Raw genomic sequence first — 19290 nt, forward strand, 5'->3', positions numbered from 1 at the left:
AACCTTTGAAAATCCACTTTACGGGCCTTCTGTTACGTACCAGCTTCACTAATCACTCAAGAGTACAGGATTACAGAGATTTGGGCAGCTAATTCACCATGGTACAAGTAGCAGCAGGAAGGAGAATCGAGGGAGAGAGGGCCAGGGGTAGGAGAAAGGTAGGGGAAGGGTAGGAGAAGGGATGCCGCCGTGTTGTTCGTGATTTCGTCCCCCGTCTCTGTTCCAGCTCCTGGTCTTTTGTAGCAGCAATCCAGGCCATCTTTGGCCCAAAGCCAGCCCACAATCCACCACGGCCCACCCAGGTGGCACAGTCCGTGACACCTTCTTAGAATTTAGTGGTAGACCCAGGTAAATGATGGGCAGATGGGATATTTGGCACTTGAGCATATTGCAGCAGTCCAGTGCCACATTCAAAATATTGTTACACTTCTCTTGATATGTATAACTTGTACATGTATCATACAATATTCACGTGAGATATTTCAATTGTCTAGGACAATGAGAATGAGGTTATTTATTTTGTTTCGTCATATGCATTGTACATTACCCATGCTTATCCGGCGTATTTCCTCTCTTGCAATTGAAAGCAACATGAAGTACTAGAAAAAGCAAATGGGAAATAAGAGAGGGTGACACGCATGCTGCAAAATTGTGATGACTAATTTCTCCAAAATGGCCATGTTGGCTTTTGTGGGGAACAATCGTGTGATGTTCTCACGCACGTTAGACTTTAATTATCATGCAAATATGCACCAGAGTTCCCATGTACTCATGCTTATATGTGTGTATCATTCCTTGATGCAGGAACCAAAGCTTCTATATATACAGTATATACCTTCCACTGATTACACTTCCCAGCTGAGAGTGTGTGTCAATGAGCTAGCTAATATAGCTAGCAACCAATCTTTGTGCTTGGTTACTTATTCTCGGCCATGCTGTTATTCAGTAGTACTAGCATGTCTATAATGTTTGGTTATGTGAGGGATTGGAGGATACCAAGATGATAGCAAGCAGACTGCTGTCATGGAGCAATGTGAAATATCTATCCACCCAGTGCGTTCTCACAGCTCAACCAGCGACATCCACTTCTCACCGGCTGTAGCCCAAGCGAATACCTCGTGGTTCATGTTGGCTTGACAGAAACCCTTCCCAAAAGCGCTTCTCAATTAATCGGGCGTTGTTTGGACACGAGTAGAATCACAAACAAACTCAGCATAAAGCCCAATCTCGCCCATCCCCTCTCCCGAAAGACCTAAAGCCTGCTGACCTCCTGACTTGGCTGGGCTTCAGTGTGCTATGGCGAACAAGAAGTGTCGGTGCGGCTCGGCTCACTGGAAAACAACTGAACATGATTTGAGCCGTTTACCCCTTCTTTAACTTATACTAGCAAAAAAGCCCGTGCGTTGCAACGGGTATAAAATAAATATGAGAGTTTGTGTGGTATTCAATAGTTTACCTACCATGGTGAATAATGTGAATTTCCAATTAAAATTGGTTGTAGGACTTATAAGGGTCCCATTTATGAAGACCCCATTGTACCCCAAAAGCTCGTAATCTTCTTCTCTGCTAATAAAATCTACCCCTTCAAATTGCCCTAAAGAAATTGGAATATGTGTAATAAACTGTTAATATTCAAAAATCATGTGTAAAAATAGTAACAAAAATCTAAACATTTATTGGTTCAGTAGATCAAAAGACTACTCCTTTGATGCGAAAATAATTGTGCATCATTTGTATACGTGTAGCAGATTCAAATAGATCATATATTAATTCCTATATCTCTCAATCCCTATTAACATTTATTCATATTTATACTTTCCCACTTGAAAAAAATTGATGGCTGGAAAATAAAGAGTTTACAATGCTTGGCGCTCTTTTGTTGACACATTGCCGACGGTAGTAGGAGCACACCCTTCACGTCAACATGACCATTTACCAAGACATTATCACCTAGCCTCATTGGGGATCATGATTGGGATATGCAGGCCGTGGGATCAATAGATGGTACAACGGAGGGGAGTGCTTCCCTCCCAGCTGTCGTGCAGGGTGAAACAGGACACAATCAAGATGCGCCGTCCGTTGTCATACTCTCGCTATCATCACTCCCTCTCTCCTCCCTATCTCACCAAGACATAGGTGACATCCAGAGTTGAGAAATATCTTGATGGTCAACATGTACCGGTGAGCCCCAGATATCTTCCCTGCTCTGTATGTAGTACATATTATAATCTCTAAAAGGAATCTTATTTTTTATTGAAGTAATTATTATATCAGATAATGTATTTGTATCAACAAATAACAGCAAGTTGTAATCGGCGCACGTCTAGCAACTTCGGGTCTGTGCAGCACAACATCTAGCACCCACTACTGTTTACTACCCACCGCCCACTACGCATTGTGCTGCGTGCCCCTTATCCACAAGGACACATACATCGCGCCATTCGTCCCCTCATGTTCTCCATCCACCGGACGCTTGCTCCCTCGGCCCCCTCTCTATCCGGCGCACGCCGAATGGCTTGGCACGAACATTAAACTCATCAGTAACAACAAACAACGGCATGTAATTATAAATCAGTGCTCATATAGAACATTTTCTTTGCAATTGGTAGCACACAAAAATTATAATGGCCAACATAAAACAATTCAAATTCATCAAATCGCGCCAATCTGATGTAAATCCTACAAATCAAATCGATAATTAAGAATAAGCAGATCCTGAGATCAAGGAGACCATGAACGGGAGTATGTCTCAAGAAAAAGAAGCATCCAAAAATATTTAATATCAGTATAACGGATGCTACATTTTTAGAACGTTGGCAGAGGCTAGAGCTACCATCCCGACAGTCTGTTGCTACATATACTAATATCAACATTTAAATACAGCAATAATATAACTTACGTGGCATCACCCAAAAATAATACTACAACAAAAGGGCATGGGGTAAAAAAAACATGGTCCACAATCATCGACTGGAAATATAAATCAATCCAGCAGCTTCTGATCGGTGTGCAATCAATAAAAAAATAGACAAAAATCCCCACCGGAGAGCTCCCTTATCCACACAGCACTGCTCGTGCTCGTCATCAATCCACGCCCCCATCAGCGCTGCTCTCTCCTCTTCTCCGCCCCGCCCCCAGTTCCGTCCGTGCCACACTGTGACGCCCGGGTAATTAAGCTACAGTGATTCTTTGCTAATGATGTCATGTCACCACTATTACTGTTACTAATCTCACGTTGATCCAAATCCGGTTCAAATTCAAATTCAAATAATAAGTGAAATTCTAAACTTCTCAAACATGAAAACTAAAATGATCATCATGTGGCAAATAATCCCTAACTTATTTTGGGTGTTGGAACCAACCTTTTTCAAAATGTTTAAGTGCCTAAACTAAATAAAAACAGGGGCTAAAACAATTATTAAATACTTTTAAATAATAAACAAATATAAAACTAATTTATTTAGTGCCAAATTAATTATGGCAGTAGCCTAACTAATAATGCTAATTTAGGAACTGAGTTGATATATTATAAAACTACATATAAAGTAAAACTAAAAGAAACAGAAAATAGATAAACAGAAATAAACAAAAAAACAAAAGGAAAAAGGAGAAAACCCTCCCCCCGCCACGCTGGGCCTTTTGGCCCAGCTGGCCGTCCACACGGACCCCGGCCGCCTGAATGGGCCGGCCCACCCCGCCGCCTTAACCCCCCACTCCCCCAGTCCAACACCACCGACACCCACTCCCCCCCCACAAAAATATCTCCTCCCCCCCCCGATTGAATCGGAGATCGGGAGAGAGGTCGCTGCCCCTACGCCAGACGCTGCCCCGCCCGCCGAAATCGACCTTCGACGCCCGATCGCTCCCCCCCGCCGGCCTGCTGCTTTTCCTTCTACGTCGTCCCCCGCCGCCCTCCCTCACGCACCACTGCCCCGTCCCCACGCACCACGGTGAGCCCTCGCCTCCTACTCTCCTCCCGCCTCGCGCGCACGCGGCACACATGCACGGCACCGCCCAACCGCGCCGACCCGCCTCGCTCGTGTCGCCACACACCGCCGGCCTCGCCATGTTTCGTTTGCCTGCTCTGCTGCCTGTGCGCGACCTGCGCCGGCCACACCCCCCTGCATCCATGCACACCCTCGTCGATGCGCTCCTGCGCGCCGGCCATGGCCCTTGGTGCGCCCGCCGTGGCCAGCCTCCTACTGCCTACCGTACCGCGTGCTGGCCTCGCCCACCCCGGCCCCTCATGCTCCTCGCGCCGCCCCGCCTCCACCGCTTGTAGTCGCTCACGCGCCCACGGCCCTGCTCCCTGCCGGCTCCTGCCCCGACTGCAGCTCGCCCGCTCCCAGGCACGCAACGCCGGCACGCAGAACCACGGCCCTAACGTCCGCCCCCAGACGACCACCTGCCGGGGCTGCGCCCTACTTTCCCCGGCGAGCTTGGTCGCCGGCACGCCCACGCGCTCCCTCCGCGTCGACCTGGGCGGGTGCCCGGCGCCCGTTCCAGCGCCCCGTACCCCACACCGCGCGCCCGCCTCCAGTGGCCTCTGTGCCACTGGGCAAAGGGGCCCCACGCCCCGAACATAAAAAAAAGAATTGAAAATAATTATTATTAATTATTATTAAAGAAGTTAATTAACTAATTTTAACTAATTGATCATGTTCAAATTAACCTAATCACTTAATTAAATTAACTATCATGTTTAGTTAACCTAAAGTCAATGACAACTGGACCCCCACGTCGTTGACCAAGTCACTGACTGTGACTGCTTGACATCACCCTAATGTCATGCTGATCATAAATGGCATTTTCTAATTAAATTAATTCTAATATTCTAAAATTGATTTAAATCTCTAAAATAATATAAAATAACCGTAACTCGGGATGAAAATACCTTGTACATGAAAGTTGCTCAGACGACGAAGAACCGAACCCGATTTGGCAGCCCGTTCGTTCCGCACGCATACTTAGCATAGCGAACACGCAACTTTCCTCCCTCCCAGTTCATCTGTTCGAAAAATGCGAAAACCCCGGGATATTTTCCCGGAGGTTTCACTTCGCCGTACACTCATACCGCGTTAGGGCACCTAGCACCGCGTATTGTCATGTTATGCCTTGTGAAGCTTTGATTGCACTGTTATTTATTGTGTTCTCCTCCGTTACTTCTTCTGTAGACCTGAGGCTGCCGGCGAACCCCCAGTTCGACTAACGGTGTTGACGACCCCTCTCTCTTGCCAGAGCAACCAGGCAAGCCCCCCCCTTTGATCACCAGATATCGCCTACTCTTCTCTATACTGCTTGCATTAGAGTAGTGTAGCATGTTACTGCTTTCCGTTATTCCTATCCTGATGCATAGCCTGTCCTTGCTACTACTGTTGTTACCATTACCTGCTATCCTACTGCTTAGTATAGGATGCTAGTGTTCCATCAGTGGCCCTACACTCTTGTCCGTCTGCCATGCTATACTACTGGGCCGTGATCACTTCGGGAGGTGATCACGGGCATATACTATATACTTTACACAGTTACATTACCTGTGGTACTGTTCGGAGTTGGGGGCTGAAGGGGCAGGTGGCTCCATCCCGGTAGAGGTGGGCCTGGGTTCCCGACGGCCCCGACTGTTACTTTGTGGCGGAGCGACAGGGCAGGTTGAGACCACCTAGGAGAGAGGTGGGCCTGGCCCTGGTCGGTGTTCGCGGATACTTAACACGTTTAACGAGATCTTGGTATTTGATCTGAGTCTGGCTATTGGCCTATACGCACTAACCATCTACGCGGGGACAGTTATGGGCACTCGACGTCGTGGTATCAGCCGAAGCCTTCGTGACGTCAGCGACTGAGTGGCGCGCGCCGGATTGGACCGTAAGCCTGCTCTTGTATTAAGGGCTAGTTCTGCTTCCGGCCGCGTACGCAACGTGCAGGTGTGCAATGGCGATGGGCCCAGACCCCTGCGCCATAGGATTTAGACCGGCGTGCTGACCTCTCTGTTGTGCCTAGGTAGGGCTGCGACGTGTTGATCTTCCGAGGCCGGGCATGACCCAGGAAAGTGTGTCCGGCCAAATGGGATCGAGCGTGTTGGGTTATGTGGTGCACCCCTGCAGGGAAGTTAATCTATTCGAATAGCCGTGATCTTCGGTAACAGGACGACTTGGAGTTGTACCTTGACCTTATGACAACTAGAACCGGATACTTAATAAAACACACCCCTTCCAAGTGCCAGAACGATAGTGTAACGATTGAATCGGGGCGTCACACCACACCCCCCATCTCTCTTCCTCCTCCTGTCCTCCGCACGGCCCTAGGGACGTGCGCCAGATCCGAGGTAAGGGCCCTGCCTCCTCCAAACCGCGCGCCAAGCAGGCCAAGCCGATGCCCGCCCCTCCCTCTCTCCCTTCTCTCTCTAATTCTCTCTCAACACGTTTTCTTTCAGGGCCCGGCAACGGAGTCGCCGCCTCTCCGTCTCGATCCGTCGCTGCTAGATCGCGTGGCTCCCCCCGCGCCCCCCCCCCCCCCGCCCCCCGCGTCGGTGAGGACAGCCATGGATGGGCCCCCTGGAGCTCTTCTGCCGTCGCCCGATCTGGCCACCCGCCCAGTAGCCGGACCGTGCTCCGGATCCAGCCAACAGCCTCGCCTCCGACTCGATTCAGACGCCCACAGCCTTCCTCCGCCACATGCGCCATGCATGATGCATGCCCCCAGGTCCGACCGATCCTGCACCGCTCATCCTCACTGCTTTTCTTTTGAGTGAACCTCACTACTTCTTTTTGGCTCGCAGCTCGCAAGGAGGCCAGGCACCTCGTCCAACTGATGCACCGACGGCGCGTATCGGCGTGGGGGTGGGCCGGCGACACACAACGGCATATTTCTTTTTCTCTCTTGTCAGTACCGCTTCGGGTTGACTTATAATAGTACTGCGGGTTGAATACCCAAAACAGCAGGAGATTTTCTGTAAAAATGCCGACGACGTACGACCAGAAGCGTTCCGTGCTTTATTAGTAGGTAGAGATAGAGATTTATACTGGATTTACTTTTTGATTTCGTTTCAATGGAATGAAGACCGAGGAGACCCTGTTGGTCAGAAAAGAAATATTGGATTTACTAGTCCAAATGCTCGTGCTTGCAACGGGCAAAAAAAAAATCTACACCATGTGGCATTATGTGCCATTTTTTATATCCAACTCCAACAAACATGACAAATACGATTACTCTCATCTCTAGTAACATTAAAAAATACAAATATTTAGATTCAAAAATGGAGGAAAATAATACATTTTCTTTCTTTTAGCAACTTGTGTGATGTCTAGATGATCTGAAATCTACGACTCCAATGACCTGAAGATATAGAAAAAGTTTGATTATTCAAATATGAAAAAAACTTCTGCCAAACTTGGAGGACATGTGGTGTGTCCACTTAGAAGTGTGCAAGGTAGGCATCCCGTTACTATGCATGCGAGATTAGGGTGTGGGGGCAGCAGGAAGGAAATACATAAACAATACTTGCATGCCAGAATTTCGGGTCTGGTTAATCGATTTCCTTCCTTTTCAGGGCCTTCTTAATTCTTCCATTAAAGCACGCAGCTGACCGCTTCCTTTCCAAGTCTCTTGGTTCTTTCCAGAGAAGAACGGTCCCATTGTTTACCCTCTTCTCCGTTTTAATCCTCAAGGCTGTTTATTGATTTGAATTCACAGATGTATATAAACTGGTGTTATTGCAGGTAAAGACGCGAGGTGGTACTATATATAAAGAACTTTTTTTGAGGGGTATCACCAAGTTTTATTGATCAAACTCCACATGGAGTGGCATTACAATTGGATCATGGGGTTGCAACAACCAAACATGTCTTCCCTGATCTAAAGAGTTTGAAAACTTGGCTAACCTATCGGCGTCGCGATTAACCGCTCGGCCTTCAAAAGTAAAAGTGCAGTTAAACAAAAGAGCCCTATTCTTTATCTCTGATAAAATGGCTCCGTGTACACCATTGGCGCCATTATTGATCTCACCCACAATCTGCTTCGAGTCGGACGCCACAACAAAGTTCTGTAGCATCAGATCATCTGCCAAGGAGAGAGCCTCCCTGCAAGCAATTGCTTCCATAGTTGTAGCATTGCTTAATCCCTCGATGACCAGCGAGGAGCTTCCAACATAATTCCCATTAGCATCTCTGCACACGGCCGAGGCAGCTCCTCTGCTCTGGTTTCTTGCAATGCTAGCATCAACATGAATTTTCATGAAGCGGTGGGGGTGCTTTGGGTCGCTGTGCACCCGCCCCATTGACTTCCTGCTGAATGACCTTTTTAACTGAAAGGATATCAAGTTCTCTAATAAAATTGCATATAAACAAGTGAGTAGCTGAAGGACTCTGGAAAATTTCATCATGTATTGCTTTCCTCCTCGCCACCAAATTGCCCACAGGGTTACCGATAGCTTCACGAATGTTGCATGCGATAGCGTGTCTTTCATTGTGAATAACCAATGCTTAGCGCTAGGCTTGGTCGTTTCGCATAGATGTTCCGCCAGCTCCCCATCAACCAAAGCCCATACGCATCTTGCCATTGAGCACTCGAGTAACGAGTGTCGCCATGAGTCCTCCGCACCGCAAAAGCTGCAAGCACTCGTTGTTGCCATATTCCTCTTCGCCCTCACATCTTCAATTGGGATGGAGTGGTGTGCTAATCTCCACAAAAACATACGTATCTTCCCAGGTACTTGAGTTCCCCAGAGGAGTTTCCAAGATTGCTCATCTCTGTCAGTGCTTGATGAGCCCGCACTCCCATCCATCCACATGCATCTTCTGTATTTTGTGATCACCAACATCCTGTAGGCCGACCTAACGGTAAAACTTCCATTTCTTTCAAAGTTCCAAGCCCATCTATCCGGGATATTTAAAGTGCAGATTGGAATTTGGACAATAGCCTGGATATCTATTGGTATGCAAACTTCCTCCAACCTCTCCTAATTCCATGTAGCTGTTGTGCGGTCGATCAAGGCAGAAACAAGATCGGGGGGGGGGGGGGGTTGGTAGATCTCCTCCCATATGGCCTCATCATCACATCCCTGGGGATCCAATTGTCCACCCAGATATTGGTTGTCTCACCATTTCCTATGCGTCTAATCAGCCCAAGTTTGAGTATGTCCCGTCCCTCAATAATAGAGCGCCAAATTTGGCTGGGGTGACTTCCAACTTCTGCTGATAAGATACACCCATTGGGAAAATAAATGCTCTTCAAGATCCTTGCACTCAAAGATTCCGGCGTCTGTAGTATACGCCATGCTTGTTTCGCAAGCAGAGCAAGGTTAAAAAGCTCAAAATCCTTAAAACCTAGACCACCCATGCTCTTAGGTTGTGTCATTGTTTCCCAAGAGACCCAACTTGGTTTTCTCTTTCCATCCTTGCTCCCCCACCAGAATTTCCTGATCAACATATCTAAGTGCTCGCATAGTCCCTGTGGCAACCTGAAACAAGACATTGAATATACAGGAACTGCTTGGGCTGCAGCCTTGATCAAAACCTCTTTTCCAGCACTTGATATGGTTTGTTCAATCCACCCTTGGACCTTACTCCACAAATAATCCTTTAGGTATTTGAAAGCTCCATTTTTGGAGCCCCCCACCGCATATATAAAGAACTGAGACGTTGTTTTCAACAACCATGAGATAGGTCTGTTGGACCATGTAATTTTATCCAAACGCAGGTTGCGATTTCGATTCTTGCTGCCGCATCTTTCTTTTTGGCAACAACTTAGTCCTCGAGCGACGGCCCAACTTGGCCCATATGTGTGAGACGTGAAAAGAAGAGGCCTGAATTACTTGATTTCATGGACAGGTCAAGGTGGGCCGGACGTGTGAGATGGGAGGATGCTCGATCGCTTGCTCGATCAGGCGATGCACGAAGCTCAAAATTTAGTACCACCTCAAATATATTTTAAATTCAAACTGAAAGCATAAAATTAGGGAAAGAAGCGTATTGTGACGGTGAACTCATGGAGTCAACCGTGCTTTATTATCAGGGAAAAGACTTTCCCAAAAACATCATTGGGCCGCTCCTCCTCGTGTATCTTCTCAGCGGATATATTTGCCACTCTTATGACTCAACACAATTTCCTTCTTGTACAGTATATTCTGTGCATCTTCATTCGAATAAATAAATAAACGGTTTTGCTATTTTTCAGTCGAGTGTTTTGTAATTGGCTTTCATTCAAATCTGTGTCCGTTCAATCTCGTGTTAAGATTCGCGCTGAGAGTTGTCGTTTTGGGTCTGTTTTTCTTATCGGGCGCACGTTTCGTTTGGCTCCAGCCCGTTTTTCCGCCGCTCGCCAGGTGTGGTTTTCTGTCTGGTTTTTTCTGCGCATTTCCCTTGCCCATTTCATGCGGTAGTGTTCGATAGTTTTCGATTTGATAGAGAGAGAGCTAGACGTAGAGCGGTGGAGAAGAGGAGGCGATTCCGTCCCCTTTCCCCCTGCTGGAGCTTAATTTTCTCTTTGATTCACGGTTGCCATGGTTCGTTGTTCTCATCTCCCCCTCCCCCTGTGTGATTTCGCATGTTTTTGCCCCTTAGCTTCTAGATCTAACTCTGTTTTTGCTTGGCTTCCTGGTGTGTGTAGGTTCCAGGGTATTGTTGTGGAAAGCTCTTGTAGACGCAGCTATTTGTTCAGCTTCGGGGTATGTGTAGATTCCGTTGGTTCCTCCTCTGCTTTTTTTGTAGATGTATGAATTAGTCTGTTGTTCTGGGTTGTGGTTCCGCTGTTAGGTTTTAGGTCTCCATGTTTTGATCCCATCGGTTATAGGCGGTGGTAGGTGTCATCAGAGGGTTGTTCTTGTGGTTAGGGTTCAGTAATTTCTGCTGGATAGGTAGGCTCTATATTTTCTTGGTCTGGTTGGTTCATGGCAGTTCTACTCCAACCCTCCTGATTTTGGTTGTAGTTGTTTGTATTTTGGTAGTATTAATTGTTTCCCTGTGTTAGGCTTTTCCAGTGCTTATTCCCGTGTGAGATGTTTGCAGAGTGAGCAGTGTAGTCTCAAGGGTAATCCCATGTATTTCTCTGTGCACTATCATTGTAATTCCTCGGCATTTACTTTGTAATTCCATGTGTAGTAGCACTGTAATTTGTTCTGTTTTTTAGTGTTAGATTTTGCAGTGTGGTATATCCAGTGTAGCCTTTTAATCTCCAAATATTAGGTAGGCAGTGTAATATGCCTAGTATGTCCCAGATATGCACTGTAGTATGCCACAGAGTTTCTTTGTAAATGTGAGCTTCTTTTACACTATAATATGCCCGAGATTTGCACTGTAATCCCCTAGATTTACACTGCAATATGCCGTAGATTTACTATGTATGTTTCAGCTTCTTTTACTCCGTAATTTGACCGAGATTTACACTGCAATCCCCTAGATTTTACACTGTTATATGCCCTCCGTTTTCTGTGTATATTTCAGCTACTTTTACTCTGTAATTTGACCAAATTTACAATGTAATCCCCTAGATTTGCACTGTAATATGTCTCAGATATTACACTGTAATTTGACCGAGATTTACACTGGAATTTGCCTAGATTTACTATGTAAGTTGACTGCGTTCACTGTAATTCCCCATATTTGCACTGTAATATGTCGCACATATTACACTGTAGTTTGACTGAGATTTCCACTGAATTTGCCTCAGATTTACTATGTAATTTGACTGAGTTTTACACTGTAATTCCCCAGATTTGCATTGTGATATGTCCCAGATATTACACTGTAATTTGATCAAGATTTACATTGGAATTTGCGTCAGATTTACTCTGTAATTTGACTGAGATTTACACTGTAATTCCCTAGTTTTTCACTGTAATTTGATTGTAAATTTCAGCTGCATTTCTCTGTAATTTTATTTCATTCTCCGCAATTTTTGAGCTACATTCCTATGCCATATTCATGTGTTTAGAGCTAGCTCTCGGATATGTTTCTCATTTTTTTTATGATTTGTTTTGCTTTTTATTCTAATGGGTAGGCTACGGAAAGTCTCTCACCAGGACATTCCATTAGTATCATCTATTGAGAGTGCATATTCTTTGAATGTTCCATTTGTGCTTAATGACTTCGCGCACGATGGTTCTAATGCTATGTCATTGGTACTTATTTGTTTCTTCTTCTTTAGTTTTTATTTTCTTCTTTCTTCTCTATTTCAGATTTTTAATTTGGGTCTGTTGACTTTTTTCAGGGACTTCTTGGTGATAATGGAGGCTTTGACAACGCTCTATTCAAGTTATATATGAATCATGTGTGTTCTTTTTCTTGAAGTAGTTGATTGTGTTTTTTATGATCTTTGTTTGGATTGACCCTTGTCTTTTTTTGTTTTTGCATAAAGTGAATCATTGAAGAGGAAATTATCATGTGCTTGAAGAAGGAATGTTGTCAGCCCCCATTGTTATACTAAACTCTCTGATGGCTTTAGTCTGTTCCTCTCTTTACTGTTGCACTGCAGTTTCCCAGTGTCGTAGTTCTGTATTTAGGCCATAATTAATCTTTTTTGCTTATGTATCTTATTGTTTGTTTGCACATCTCATGGAATTTCAGTGCTTTTCCTCTGCAAATTAAATGTAATTATCAGAGTATTTCCTCCCCTGTTTTTTTGTATTATATATGTGCTCATGAAGTCATGGAGCTGGGTTTGCTGTAATGTATGTACTGTATTGTAGTTTTGATTTCTTCACGCTTTGCTTTTGCTAGTTCCATCATGTAGATAACTAGGTCTTTTGCGTTGTATATAATGTCAGATTGTAGGGGAGCAGTAAATGAAAATGTTTCCTGCAATAGATTGCCAACTTTTCATTATTATGTACATAGCATTTTTCTTCAAGTTTCTGAGATCATTATTTGCTATTTTATCTCACATTTAGAACGAGTTCTTGTGTCATTGTGAGTATATCAAGTTCAGTTATTGTTCTTTGCTTGCTTCCCATCTGCAATTTTGAAAAAGTAAATGTCAATATTTGCAATAATATGAACAAGAAACTCTTGTGACATTGTCAATACATGTTCCCACAAGGTGCTTACTGTAATTTGCCAGAATGCCCTGATTTGCTTCTGGTTAATTTCTGCGTTCTTAGATTGTATTTTGCTGTACTTATTTTATAGTAATTCATGTGTATTTAGACTGTAAATTTTCCTTGTGAAGCACTATAATTCATGTGGTCCTTCACTGTGCTTTACTTTCAGAGTAATTCCTTAGAATGTATACTGTAATTCCAGAGCTTTAGTCACTGTAAATCCTTGGTGTTCACATTGTAATTTCCTGTGATTTTTCATTGTTGTCATTCCTTGGTGTTTGCACTGCAATTTCTACTTATTTACTCAGTGAATTTTCTCTGATGTGTCTAAAATGTTGTCTTTGTGCCTACTTCATTGTTGTCATTCCTGCAGTGTGCTTTTTCAGTTTGATTTCAATGTAATTTTTTATGTGTAATTTACAGAATAGTCACTGTAAAAGTTGTAGGTATTACAGTGCAATACCTAAGATTATTTTAGGGAATTACACTCTGTAAACACCCCACTTTTTACATTGTATATACTGTAGGTATTTACAGTGGAGCTCCTCTGATTTTTTTCACTGCATATCCTCAGTTGTCTTAATGCAATATCCCACATTTATCATAGTCCATGCTTTATCTCTAATTTCCTGGATTTCTGACAATGTAAATTGCAGCTACATTACACTGTAATGCATCACATATTTTCATGTGTATTTAGAATGCTTTTTTAACTCTGTATTTCCTGTTTGGTTCACTGTTTTTACCCTGATCTAAATAAATTTCAGTGTTGCTTTCAGTCAGTTAGTGTGACGCCCGGATAATTAGGCTACAGTAATCCCCTGCTAATGACTGCCAAGTCATCACAATTAGTTTCCCAATCATCACTTTGTTCCAAATCAAACTCAAATTCAAATTCAAATTGCATGTCAAATTGTTTTCTTCAAAATTTAAAAGACAAAATGTTCGTTGGGTTGCAAATATTCTCTAAGTAATTAACATATAATAACCAACATTTTATAAGGTATTTAAATGCCCCCAAAAAATAATTAAAACAGGGTCAAAACAGTAACTTAAAATGCCTTTCCAAATTGTAAAATTCCAAAACATTTATGTAACTCCGAAACCTTTTTGTGGCAGATTCTAAATTAGCAACACTATTTATGGACCAAGTTTCACATTTTATAAAACTAGTTTACTATTAAAATTAAAGTCAAAACAGAAAGAATAAAAGTTATAGAACAATAAGAAAAGAACAAGAGCTAAAGTGCACTGTGCACTTGAGCCCACTAGCTACAGTACCGGCCCAACCCACCACAGCGGTCATCTCCTTCCTGTGTTCACCAGAGGCGCCATGGACGCAGCACGCACGTCAACGCCGCCGATGCACACGCGTCGTTGATCCTGCGGTTCAACGGAGGGGATAAGAGCAAGCCCCTGCACCCCCTCACTCTTCCCCTGTAACCCTAGCACGCCCGTTCCCCTCGCTCGTCTCTCTCCCCCTCGAGTTCGTCCGCGCCCAAAGACGCAATCGCCGCCGCCCCATCGTTACAATGGCCACCGAGTTCCCCGCGGGCTGACACCTTGCCAGGAGACGCGCCGGGCTCCTCTACTTCGACTACAACCACTAGTTCGAGCCGGGGCGCCGTCAATCGTCGGGATCGAGCCTTCTTCCCCATCGTCCACCGCATGCCTCTCGCCGTCGTGCCGCCCCTCCGGTTCGCCCCCAACCTCCTCGAGCTCACCATTAACTCCGGGGTGAGTACCTCCACCGATTCCCACTCTTTTCCCCGTTGAATTCGTCGCCGTAGAACCTGTACGCCGTCGCGCCGGAGCTCGCGCTCACCGCTGCGTGGTCGCGCTCACGCGTGCCTCTGGCCACCCGTGGCTGCGCTCCCGCACGCAGGCACAGCCGCTCCTGCTGCCGCAGCTGACGCTCGCTTGCCGCTGCTCCTGCAGCTGCTACTTACTCGCGACGCCCGCAGCCACTGCTGCCCGTTGCTACTTCTGCTGCTGTCGCCGCCCCCTGTTGCTTCTGCAGCGCCATCGCTGTTGCTGCCCCGCATCCGCTTGCCACCCCGCGCGCTGTAGCTTCCCTCTGCTGCACGCTCAGCCTGTCATCGCTGTTGTACGCACCTGCCAGGGCCGCGCCCTGCTTTCCTCCGCACGCCGGCGCTGGCCTCGCTGGCTGGAACGAGCGCCCAGCGTTGGCCTTGGGGTGCTAGACGTAGGGGCCGGCCTGGTTAGGTGGGATTAGCCCTGTTAATTGGTAGATTAGTTAGATGGCCCAATGACCAGTGCCCCCCCTTGTTTATTTTTTTTACTAGTTTAGTTAAGTCTTTTAGCACATGTGTCAATTACATGTGGGCCCTTGGGCCCTGTTGACTAGTCAACATTGAATGGTCAACTACTGCTGACTAGACCCTGTAGCCCCACTGTCATACACCCTGGCTAGGACAGCCCCATGTGACAAAAGTATTTAGACGCTTAATTTTGAATTAAGACAATTTAGAAAACCCTTTAAAACTTTGTAAATTCATAGATATTAAACCGTAACTCGGATCAAAATATTCTATAAATGAAAAATGCTCAGAAAAATAAGACGAATCCGAATACGCCATCTACCTACATGCCACATGCCCCATCACAGCGAACCTGCAATCTTCCCCCTTCGGTTCGTTTGTCCGAATATGCCAAACACCGGGAATACTTTCCTGGATGTTTTCCTTTTCGCCGGTATCACCTATCCCTGCGTTAGGTCACCCCTAGCACAACGTATTGCTGCGTCTTGCTTTGTGTTACATTTGATTGCTCTGTTATTTATTGTATTCCCCCTCCGTACCTTCTTTCCGGTAGACTCTGAGACCGCTGCCGATGTTCGTGTGTTCGACTACATCAAAGACGACCCCTCCTACTTGCCAGAACAACCAGGCAAGCCCCCCCCCCTGATCATCAGATATTGCATACTCTCCTCTATACTGCTTGCATTAGAGTAGTGTAGCATGTTACTACTTTCCGTTATCCTATCCTGATGCATAGCCTGTCCTTGCTACTACTGTTGTTACCTTTACCTGCAATCCTAATGCTTAGTATAGGATGCTAGTTTATCATCAGTGGCCCTACACTCTTGTCCGTCTGCCATGCTATACTATTGGGCCGTGATCACTTCGGGAGGTGATCACGGGCATATACTTTATACTTTACACTGTTACATTACCGGTGATACTGTTTGGAGATGGGGGCTGAAGGGGCAGGTGGCTCCATCCAGGTAGTGGTGGGCCTGAGTTCCCGGTGGCCCCCGACTGTTACTTTGAGGTGGAGCGACAGGGCAGGTTGAGACCACCTAGGAGAGAGGTGGGCCTGGCCCTGGTCGGCGTTCGCGGTTACTTCAAATAACACGCTTAACGAGATCTGAGTATTTGATCTGATTCTGGCTACTGGCCTATACTCACTAACCATCTACGCGGGGACAGTTATGGGCACTCGACGTCGTGGTATCAGCCGAAGCCTTCGTGACGTCAGCGACTGAGCGGCGCGCGCCGGGTTGGACCGCGTAACGCAACTTCCTTTGTAATGGAGGTTGTTAGGTCTGCTCACCGGCCGCGTACGCAACGTGCAGGTGTGCAATGGGCGATGGGCCCAGACCCCTGCGCCATAGGATTTAGACCGGCGTGCTGACCTCTCTGTTGTGCCTAGGTAGGGCTGCGACGTGTTGATCTTCCGAGGCCGGGCATGACCCAGGAAAGTGTGTCCGGCCAAATGGGATTGAGCGTATTGGGTTATGTGGTGCATCCCTGCAGGGAAGTTAATCTATTCGAATAGCCGTGATCTTCGGTAACAGGACGACTTGGAGTTGTACCTTGACCTTATGACAACTAGAACTAGATACTTAATAAAACACACCCTTCCAAGTGCCAGATACAACCGGTGATCGCTCAGGGCGACGAGGGAAGGATCATCGGTTAGGATTATGCTATGCGATGCTACTTGGTGAACTTACCATCTACTCTCTTCTCCTGCTGCAAGATGGAGGTTACCAGAAGCGTAGTCTTCGAAAGGACTAGCTATCCCCCTCTTATTCCGGCATTCTGCAGTTCAGTCCACATATGATACCCTTATTCCATTTGATACCAATGCATACATATGTGGTGTAGCTCCTTGCTTGCGAGTACTTTGGATGAGTACTCACGGTTGCTTTTCTTTCACTTTTCCCCTTTCCTATATCCGATTGCTACAACCAGACGTTGAAGTCCAGGAGCCAGACGCCACCGTTGATAACAACTACTACTACTCGGGAGATGCCTACTACTACGTGCAGCCCGCTGACGGCGACCAGAAGTAGTTTAGGTGGATCCCAGGCAGGAGGCATGCGCCTCTTTCGATCTGTATCCCAGTTTATGCTAGCCTTCTTAAAGCAAACTTGTTTAACTTATGTCTGTACTCAGATATTGTTGCTTCCGCTGACTCGTCTATGATCGAGCTCTTGTATTCGAGCCCTCGAGGCCCTTGGCTTATAATATGATGCTTGTATGACTTATTTTATTTGTAGAGTTGTGTTGTAATATCTTCCCGTAAGTCCCTGATCTTGATCGTACACGTTTGCGTGTATGATTAGTGTACGATTGAATCGGGGGCATCACAGTTAGAACCTAATGATTCCATTTTTTTTCATTAGATTCTTTGATGTTTTCTGCAGACAAGTTCACGTAAAAGATGTTTGTATATTATAAGGGTGAGCAAAAAAGAGTAGGAGAGTGTTGGTGTTATGTAAAACCTGATAATCCTACTTTTGTTCTCTTTTTGTTAGGCGTGTTTTGTGGTCCAGGAGGGCCTGGTTGGTTGCGTAGTTGAGCAGAAATGAATCGGGTTATGTTTTGGTTCGGTGAGAACCGGGTAAGAACTTTTAGTCCGGCCCGTTTTGTTGGACATACAAACATACAAGTATCGTCTGTGTTTTGGACATACAGATGTCATCTCTTTACTTGTCAGAAAATTTGAATGAAAGTCAATTGGAAATCAGTCGAATGTTAAATAGACAGTCCCGTAAACACACTAAATAAAATCTACAAAAAATATATCCCGATATCTAAATAAAACACTAACTTCATGATGGTTGCAAAGGTGGTCAACCAGATGGTCAAAGAAGTAGATAACACTGCTAGCTAAAAAATACTTGTTTTTTTTTTGAAACTATATAAAATGAATGTCTTAATTAATTTGTTAGTTGTGACAGCTACATATACGGGCATGCAGATGCAGGTCTATTGTTAGCCTGCAGGTCATACTCAGGCTCGGTCCCTCAACGAGCCGATGAAGGCATGAAGCCTACGGAGCGTTATGAGCAAGCTGAATCCATCGGCAGGAACGTTGCACACCCTCAGCTGAAACTGAAATATCAGTTGCTACTTGCTACACGCCCTACACGTTCTGAATTCTGATCACCATGACCCCCTCCTTGCCGTCGCTGTTGCTCGTCCTCCTGCTGGCCTTGTGGACGGCGCCCTACCTCCCAGCGCGCGCCGGCGGCCTCACGCACATCCACCTGTACATGCACGAGACCTTCGCCGGCCCGAACGCCACGACGCTCACGGCGGTGCCGTCCCCTCTGGGCGCCGACGCGACGTTCGGGGCGGTCGGCGTGCTCGACGACGAGCTGCGCTACGGGCCGGACGCGAGGAACTCGTCGCTCGTCCGCCGGTACCAGGGCCTCTTCGTCAGCGCGGGGCTCGTGAGCCCGCCGGGCGCGCAATCGGCGATCAACCTCGTCTTCACGGCCGGCGAGCGCCGCGGGAGCACTCTGGCCATGCTGGGCCCCGTGCTGAGCTTCACGAGCGCCATCGAGCGCGCCGTGGTGGGCGGCACCGGCACCTTCAGGATGGCGCGCGGGTACTGCGTCATGACGCGCGCCGGCAGCCCCACGCCGGAGTCCCTCGTCTACGAGGTCGACCTGTTCCTGGACATGTACCATGCCTGATCGATGGTTGTGCTTGTTGGTTTGTGTGCGTACAGTGCTATTGTGTAGGAGTACGTTGCAAATATATTTTCAATTGGTGTTCAAATGTTCTTGAAACCCCAACAAAATGCATTCAACTACTGAGCATATATGCTGTACATGGAAGCAAAGCCTCGCAAACGTGCAGCGTGTACGTATGTACAATATACATGCTCTAGATAGCAAACGGACTTTATGCAGAGCAGTTGTGAATTGTGATGACTAAATTCTCAGAACTAATAGTTGTGGCTTCTATGCAGAACAGTTGCGTGATGTGTTCATGCAATTT

General features: G+C 46.2%; 2 long non-coding RNA genes across 3 annotated transcripts; both read left to right on the top strand.

The window, feature by feature from the left end:
• Positions 1–6492: 6492 nt before the first annotated feature.
• Positions 6493–7083, top strand: LOC125553518. The gene is made up of 2 exons (XR_007304095.1): positions 6493–6699; positions 6776–7083. It is a non-coding gene; the product is annotated as an uncharacterized LOC125553518 (long non-coding RNA).
• Positions 7084–10287: 3204 nt separating this feature from the next.
• LOC125550609 lies at positions 10288–17307 on the top strand. Of its 2 annotated transcripts, none has more exons than XR_007301713.1 (5): positions 10288–10498; positions 10603–10660; positions 12202–12261; positions 12349–14767; positions 17251–17307. It is a non-coding gene; the product is annotated as an uncharacterized LOC125550609 (long non-coding RNA). The 2 variants fall into 2 exon arrangements; XR_007301712.1 differs by lacking the exon at positions 17251–17307 and adding an exon at positions 15866–15941.
• The last annotated feature ends 1983 nt before the right edge of the window (positions 17308–19290 follow it).

Source organism: Triticum urartu, chromosome 4 (genome assembly GCF_003073215.2).
Source record: "Triticum urartu cultivar G1812 chromosome 4, Tu2.1, whole genome shotgun sequence".
Classification (NCBI taxonomy): domain Eukaryota; kingdom Viridiplantae; phylum Streptophyta; class Magnoliopsida; order Poales; family Poaceae; genus Triticum; species Triticum urartu.